Source organism: Dromiciops gliroides, chromosome 1, assembly GCF_019393635.1.
Source record: "Dromiciops gliroides isolate mDroGli1 chromosome 1, mDroGli1.pri, whole genome shotgun sequence".
In the NCBI taxonomy this organism is placed as follows: domain Eukaryota; kingdom Metazoa; phylum Chordata; class Mammalia; order Microbiotheria; family Microbiotheriidae; genus Dromiciops; species Dromiciops gliroides.
This window is the reverse complement of record NC_057861.1, coordinates 255337203-255346021: the sequence shown is the minus strand read 5'-3', so window position 1 is coordinate 255346021 and position 8819 is coordinate 255337203.

Here is an 8819-nt window from a genome sequence, read left to right as displayed (position 1 = left end):
TTACACTCATTTATCTTGGTTTATAGGGAAGAAAAAGTCTGCAGGTTCTGTCTTTATAAAACAGTTCAATGATACTTATCTCTGATACTTGGGAAAAAATATGGACATAAAATAAACTGGGAGATATTTTCATTTACATATCATTATGGGCAACCTGCAGGTGAGACCAGTCTCTTATTTCTGTTAGAACCAATAATACAGTAAAATCACACTTTTTTGGCATTTGGGTGTCAGAGAATCAAAGAATCATAGTCATTGATGTAGTCAATAACTATTTATTAAGTACTTATAATGTACTAGGTAATCTCTGGAGTAAGCTCTGTGGATACAGGGAAAGTTTGCAAAAGCATGTTTGCCCTCAATGAGTTCACATGGGGAATACAAGCCTGTAAACAAGTGGTTATGTACATATATATAGGTATGGCTGTATGCATATATGGATATATATGTGTGTGTAGACATATACACATATATACACATATAGCTATATAGGTACATAACCACTTATTTACCTCTATGTGTGTATGTATACATACATACAGAGAGAGAGAGAGAGAGAGAGAGAGAGAGAGAATAGAAAGTAATATGAGAGCAAAAGGTTGTGGGGACTAAGAAAGACCACCTCAGAAGGTAAAATTTGAAATGAATTTTAAAGTTATAAAGTAACTCAATTACCAACCAGTTCATCCCATATTTGAACAAATGTCCCCTTTACAATATCATTTAATCAACCAGCATTTTAATGTGCCTGTTATGTGCCAGGCTTTGGGGATACAAAGATGAAGCTTATATTCTATTTGAAGAAATGTATGTGTGTATGTATGTATGTATGTATGTATATTTATATGTGTACATATCAATATGCAGGCACACATATGATTGTATATCTAGAATATGAGGTTAGGGTGTTGGAGCTGTGATTTCATTAATCTAAAGAACTTGGTGAAGAAATTCCCTCTTCTAATGCAGAAACCTTCTTTGCCCCTTAGAGTCTTAGAGGATTGCCCAGATCACTGAGAAGTTAAGTGACTTGCTCAGAATCACTGTTTTATGATAAAGTACTTTATCTACTTTTTAATTTTTTGGTCTCTTTCCTGGCTATTGTTATCACCTGCTACTTCTCCTGTTGCCTGTAATAGCCTAATTCCAACTCTTAACTAGTTTGTTGTTTCTTGTATACAATAAGATAGAAAATTTGATAACTACAATTTTAAAGATTGTACCTTTAAGTAAAAGTCAATAAGGTTGCGAGGGAGGGCCTAACATGTAAAGTACATGACTTTAGTAAAAGTGCTTTGGGACAACTATTTCAAACAATCAACAAGTCATTTTCACTTCCAGGCTTGGAACTACATTCCAGAAGTCTTACTTAAGAGTAAGGGTGGGGTTATGGTATTTTACAACTCATTAACTTGCTAATCACCATAGTAAACCTAAGCAACATGGCCCCATAAACACAAATACTATGAGATGGTACAATATAGACCCAATCTAACATTTCTCAAAACCAAAATGAAAATGTCATTAAAACAAACAAATTTTTAAACCAAAACTGGAAATCCAATTAGCTCTAGCATTAGAAAACTGAATCCTTTCAAAATTTGGATCAGAAATCTTGACTTTGCTGCTCATTACATTTGTGGCCTTGAGTAAGTCATTAAACCTCTTTGGGCCTTGGTTTCCTCATTTGTAAAATCAAACTAGATGAACCCTAAAGTTTTCATGCCCAGCTCCCATTTATGATCCTACAATTCCTTACTCATCCTTTCCCTCTTCTTTCCTTACAAAGATTAGTACTTAAGTGAAATTTCAAGTTCAGCTGGTAACTCTGTTCCTGGGATGAAGCCAACACCATTAAGAGGACTACAGTTCTTAGAGGCAATTCTCTGGCCAGTATGAACCCTCTCCCCATTCCAGATAATATCTTTACACAATTTGACTGTGTCTAAGAACTTTTTTTATAAGTTGAAAAGAACACTATGCAGGAAGCCTAAGTAAACTGCCCATGCCTCATTTAAAAGAACAGTATGATGATCCTGCAGCACCAACAAGCTTGAAAATCTTATGTTAAATAGCCTGAAGTCAGGCTTTCTCTGTATAATAGGTCTTTATTCTGGGTCTTTCTCTTGTAGAACCTGCACAGTTGAATCAAGTTACCCAAATCTTCCAGTAAGGGCCTAAACCCAGAGAGGGGAACATGAGAGTTTTTATAACCCCTGCCACCTATTAAGTAGTCTCCAATGTAGCAACACCAACCTTACAAATAAGAAGTCATTATGACTAGAGTCATATCCCATTGTAGCCAAGTGGTACAATGGATAGATAGAGTGTTAGGCCTGAAGTTAGAAACGCCTGAGTCAATATCTGGCCTCAGACAGTTTCTAGTTATGTGACTGGGCAAGTTACTTAACTTCTGTTTGCCTTGGTTTCCTCACCTGTAAAATGTGGACAATGCCAGTACCTACCTCACAGGGTTGTTAGAGGGAACAAATGAAATAATAACTGTAAAGTGCTTGGCACACAGTTTCTGGCACATAGCAAATGCTACCTAAATACTTATTCCCTTTCCTCACCCCCCACCTCTGTCCATCAACCCCCATTTCTTCCAGAAAACTCATTTCATTGATAATCTCTAATGCTGAACCGCTCCCCAGCTAGCCTCTGCTGTTGGTGACCTCCTCAACTACTGCTCTGGGAGCAAGCAGAGAAACCATTTACTGACTACCCTCTCCACCTCCTCTCTTGCTGGAACTTTTGTGCAATTACTGCCAAAATGCTAAGACCTCCACCTAGTTTCTACCTTTTTTCCCTGGACTTTCAAGATTTTCCCCTTCCATTGCTCAGTGGTCTTTCTCCTTGATATCTCTGTACCATTTGATGTTGTCCAGTGTCCCTCCATTCATTCTCCTAGTCCTGTTCCTATCTCTCTGGCGGCTCATGCTTTGTCCATTTTCTTGGCCCTGCTGTCTCCTCCCATCCCTAAATGAAATGAATACCACTCAGTTAGCTAATTATACACATATTACTTAAAAGAGAACCATGATGGTGCTGCAGAAACAACCAACTTCACATTCATTTGACCCAAGCCAACAAGCAGAGATTGCATTCTGTGGTGATCTAATCCATTCTCATAGCTATCATCCAAATAGCTGCCTCTAAGTTCCCTTTTCTCATGGATATAAAAGCCTGGGTGTGCAATGCAATGTGTCCAGAATTCAAGTCACTCTCTTGCCTCTGGCTTCTGCTTATCCTCCTGACTTTTCTATTTCTATTGATGGCACCACTATTTTCTCTATCACTTAGACTCAAAATTAGGGAATTATCTTTGATTTTTTTCCCTTTCCCCTAACTCCTACATCCCACATCCTACCATTTCTACATTTGATATAGTCCTCACTTCTATTTCTTTCTCTCCATTCCCACTGATACCATTTTGGTTGAAACCTATATTATCTCTTTCTTGACTATTTCAATGACTTTCTACCTGGACCTAGTTACAAGTCTTCCTTTATTTACCCATGCAATTGGGCAAGTTATTTTCCAACTCTGTGCCTCTGTAAAATGAGGGAAGTTAGACTATGTGTTCTCTATGGTCTCTACTAATTCTAATAGGTGGCAAATCTATGATTCTGTGAGTCCACTTCTACCATTAACATAAATAAAGTATTTCTATCCAATGCCTTTTCTTACTTCACAAACTGAAAAGCTTAAAGGGGTTTTCTTGGCAAAGATACTAGAGTTCTTTGTCATTTCCTTCTCCTGTGTGTCCCCATTTTACAGGTGAGGAACTGAGCCAAATAAAGTTAAATGACCTGCCCAGGGTCACACTGCTAATCAGCATCTGAGGTCAGATCTGAACTCAGATCTTCGTGACATCTGGTATGGTACTCTATCTACTACACCACCTAGCTGCTATACCTATCACATAGTAGGTGCTTAATAAATACTTCCCTTCCTATTTGATCTTACATAGCAATTTTTTTAGCCCCTTCACTTATCATCTGTTACTGGGTATTATAGCTCTAAATTGCCCTACTAGACTATAAAGCTCCATAAGGTGGAGATTATGTCTTACTAAACTTTGCATTTTCCCTAGTGCTTAGGGAACAACATGTTGCTGTTGTTGTCCAGTCGTTCAGTCACACTCAACTCTTTGTGACCCCAAAGACCACCACAGGACAGCCCTTCTATCCTCTACTATCCCTCGAAATCTGTCCGAGTTCATTTTCATTGCTTTCATGAGACTATAATCCTCTGCTGTCCCCTTCTCCTTTTGGCTTCAATCTTTCCCAACACTAGGGTCTTTTCCAATGATTCCCATCTTCTAGCACTTAGCACCTAAAAAAGTGAATTGAATTGAATTGTGAGAGCTCAAAATACATTGAGAAAATAATACTGATCATCATTCTCACCACTGTTATGACCTGGAAATTGTGCAAATATCATATTATTAACTCCAAAAGAGATAAAGGGCCCACCAGAAACCCTGGCTGTCCCACATAGGTTCTTCACAAATGACAGAGATAATGTCCTATAAACAGGAGGTTAATATCAAGAGCTCCCAGAACAGACTACCTAATCAAACAGGCAAGCTCCCTCGTGAGGCTTTTAACATATACAAAATGTTAAACAACTCCCTTGCTGCCAGTTTAAGTGTGTAGATGTTATGAAACACGGGTAAGCTGGAACGATATCTTTAAAAGCATTTATAGTGATTCAAAAGGCTCTTTGTCCCAAGCAGTTCTACTTAAGATTATCTGTCAGTTACATAGGATGCTATCTGGCCTTCTCAGAATCAGGCCTCTTGTCAGCAGAACTTTTTGGAAATGTAGCTGTGACCACAGGACCTTATTTGTACAATGGCAGCAGAGCATGAGTAATAGAACTTGGAGATAGGCTTTAAAGAAATCACGTTTATAGTAGCACCTTGGTCCAAATGCAGAAAGCATCATCTACTTGAATGAACAAACAGAAAGTGGCAGAGTCCAGGATTTCTTTCAGCTTACTTAATTACAATATGACCATAGAAGAGCCATTTTAACCTTTTCATCATTCATCACCTCATTTGAAAAATAATCATTATGATGTTTGCTACCAATATCTGAAGAAGATTAAGAAGATAAAAAAGAAAAGATTTAGATAGCATGTCAGCATTTTTTGAAGAAAAGTTCCTTGTAAAATACAAAGCATTCTCATCATTTAATTTAAAGTTTTTTTGTACTAAAATGGCACACCCACGCATTTTTAACAATTGATTAGCCAGAAGATTCAAGAGAACTTAGCGGGTCAATCAACTAATGACTGGTCTTTTGTGGGTAGCAAAAAATATTTAATATTTGCTTTAAGAAGTAACGGATAACCCAGACTGGCAGTTGTTTCAAGCTTATTGAAAATCCTATCCCATTTTCAGTACTAGGTCAGAACAATTATGTCCAAGGTTGAAGCACAGAAACTACAGGGAAACTCTTCACCTACTCAATATTCCCCCAAAGACCAGGAAATGAAAATATTCAATGTGGAAGCATCTTCATCATAGACTTAAGCTCCCAATAATGAGTAATCCCTCCTGCTTCATAAGATGAATTCATAAGATCATTGATTTAAAGCTGGCAGTACCTTTAAGGTCATCTAATTGAACACACTCATTGTACTGGTGAGAAATGTGAGGCCCAGAGAGGTTAAGTGAATTTTACAAGGTCACCTAGGTATCAAATAGTAAGTGAAAGAGCTGGGATTTGAACCTGGGTCTGCCAAATACCACAGTCTACCCTACCTGAGTTTACTACATTCTTCTACTCTCACTGAATAATGTATGACTAATATACATGGGATAAAATAGAATAAGCAGTTTCTTAGACTTCTGGGTTTTCTTTTAATGGGATTTTAAGATTGAATATCTATCAGTCAATCAACAAACATTTAATAAAGTGCCTACTATATGACAGGCATTATCTAAAGACAAAATTAAATGGTCTCTGAAGAGTTTAAAATCTAGCTGAGAGAGAGAAAATCATTGTGGGGCCTGGGAGGCACAGTTCAGTTCAGAATAGTGGACACAAAATTTAACAAGCTTCTTCAATTGTTTCATGTTTAGCTCCCATTTCTTCCTTTCTTCCTTCTTTTTTTCCTTTCTTTTTTCTTTCACTCTCATTTAGACTATGATATTACTTACTCCTTTATGAGTTCCACTCCTGATCTGAAACTTCTATAGAAGGCAATGGATCAATGATCTGGAGTTTATAGCCCTCTGAATGCAACAGACCATCCACTTTGTTCCTTAGTTTTTCCCATTATAACTTAAATAAGTATACAAAAATTACATGGCAAAGAAAGCTAGAAAGTTCTTTCTTACACGAGGACAGGTGGAAAGCAACGTTTTAAGAAGCTTTTTAAAAAAAATTAAGCTTATATTCCTTTATGTATTCATAAGAATTTCTGTTGAAAAGGTTAATTAGTTTGTGCTTTTGTTGGATTTGGGGGTGGGGAAAAGGAGGGGGTAGAACTGCTATCAAATCTGTCTTTATACCTTTTAATTAAGAAAAACAACTTCTGCTCTCCTCCATTTACAAGGGCTTTCAAGCCTACTCAACTGGTGTTTTCTTTTTCTTCTCCTCCAATAACAAGGACAACACAAAAAGATGTAATTGTGCTTTTTACCAAAGATGCTTTAAAACGTGCTTCCCTAGGAATGATCCTCAGGAGAAGACTACAAAGGTAACCAAAGAAAAGACACTTTGTTGTGGACTTCTCCCGGCACCAACCAAAAAAAAAAAAAAACCCACAAACTACTAGAGAAGGGTATTCTCTGTGTGGCTTTCTCTGGGATCTTGAATCCCTTGCACATCAAATTATTCTGCAGGGGTTCAGGGCTTTTATCAGCCACCAGGGATTGATGGTGCCTTATTAGGGAGTGCAAATTAACACATTCCACTGGATTCCTAATTAATCAGAAGACTTCATTATGAAAGCCTGCTTTTCACAGAGCATTTGATCCTCTCTAAATCAATTGGACGTGCCTTGTAGACAAATGCATTTTCCCAGCCAGGGAGCCGGGACAGCTTTCATTTTTCACCTGGGACCAGCTCTCTGAAACCAGGTCACCTCTGAGAAGCCACAGGGTATCTTGTAAATAGTATGGCCCCAACCACTTGCAGCCTGATATAGAACAGAAGCACAATTGAAGGGATCTCCTGAGGAATTCCTCCAGCTCTGGAGGAGGCTGACCAGCCATGTGACCTTCTGGAAAGAGAACAAAAGGACGCTCCCTTCTGAAGACAGCGGAAATGTCTTTCTCTAAGAGACATTGTTCAGGTGCCGTCCAGCCTCAATTGGCTGATACATTGCAGGCTTGTTACCCAAAGTCCAGCCTGGTCTGTGTTACTGATTACACCAGGCTCTCTTGTTGCTCATAGAACCTTATCTAAAGAAGAAAAAGTCAGTGTGGATAAAAGGAACAGCAAATGTGAAAGCTAAAAAGCCAGAGGTAGTTAAAGGAAGTCTCCAACCACGTGGAAATTTCTTTATGGGACATATTTTTGTGTTCTGATGACCAATTTTTTAAAAATTTCCATTGCTTGAAAGATATACTCATAGGAACCTAAAAGAGTAACAGATTTGGAGTATGAATATTATACAATTAGATGTCTTTTTAATCTCCTGCTGCCATGTCTTTTATCATAGTTTTCAACAACCTGGCCTCTTACTCCCAACATGCCTACCTGTTGGCATCCTTTTCAGCTGGAATGTTAGGGTGGGCTTCAAAGTTCAATTCATATGTTACCTTTTCAATGAAATATTTTTTTGGTTCCCCTACTCAGGTATGGGAATTAATACGTCTGTCTTCTAAACTCTCACAACACTTTGATTATGTCCTTATCACTCTATTTAATGTGAGAGACAGAGACAGAGAGAGACAGACAGAGAGACAGAGAGAGAGAGAAAGAAAGAGAGAAAGAAAGAAAGAAAGAAAGAAAGAAAGAAAGAAAGAAAGAAAGAAAGAAAGAAAGAAAGAAAGAAAGAAAGAGGGAGGGAGGGAGGGAGGGGTGTTGTTCAGTTGTGTCCAACTCTTCATGATCCTGTGAACCATACTGTCCATGAAGTTTTCTTAGCAAAGATACTGTAATGGTCTGACACTTTCTTCTCCAGTGGATTAAGGCAAACAGAGGTTAAGTGACTTGCCCAGGGTCACAAACTACTAAGTGTATGAAGCAGGATTTTAACTCAGGTCTTCCAGACTCTGGGTCCAGCACTCTATCCACTGAGCTACCTCACTGTCTCCTATAGAGATATATAATTTGTATAGACAATAGTATCATAACTTTACCATTGGAAGGGACCTTTCAGGTCATCTAGTGTAGCATCCCTCAATTTACAGATGAGAAAACTGAAGACCAGAGAAGATCCAAAGTGATGACCCAAAGATAGTAAGGGCAGACACAGAATTTGAACCCATAAGGAGCCTTAGAACCCCTGATTTCACAGGTACAGAAACTGAGACCTAGAAGTTAAGTGACCTGCCTAGGGTCACATTGTTCTTAAGTGTTTTGGATAGATTGAGAACCCAGGTCTTCCTGTTTCCAAGCCTAGTGTCCAATCTACTATTCCTCATGCTGTATTCATTCCTTGAACCAACATCAAGTTGTGAAAGTTTGGATTCTCTGCCCCCAAAAGTAGAATTAGTTCTTCATATCTAAACTGTAATAATATTTTTTAATGAAGAATTAAACAGTATAACCCAAGGATGTGTTTCTAAGAATGGTTCATTTTCTCAGACCCTCAATTATTCCAAGTACAAGTCACCATAAGAACTGTTCTGTTCT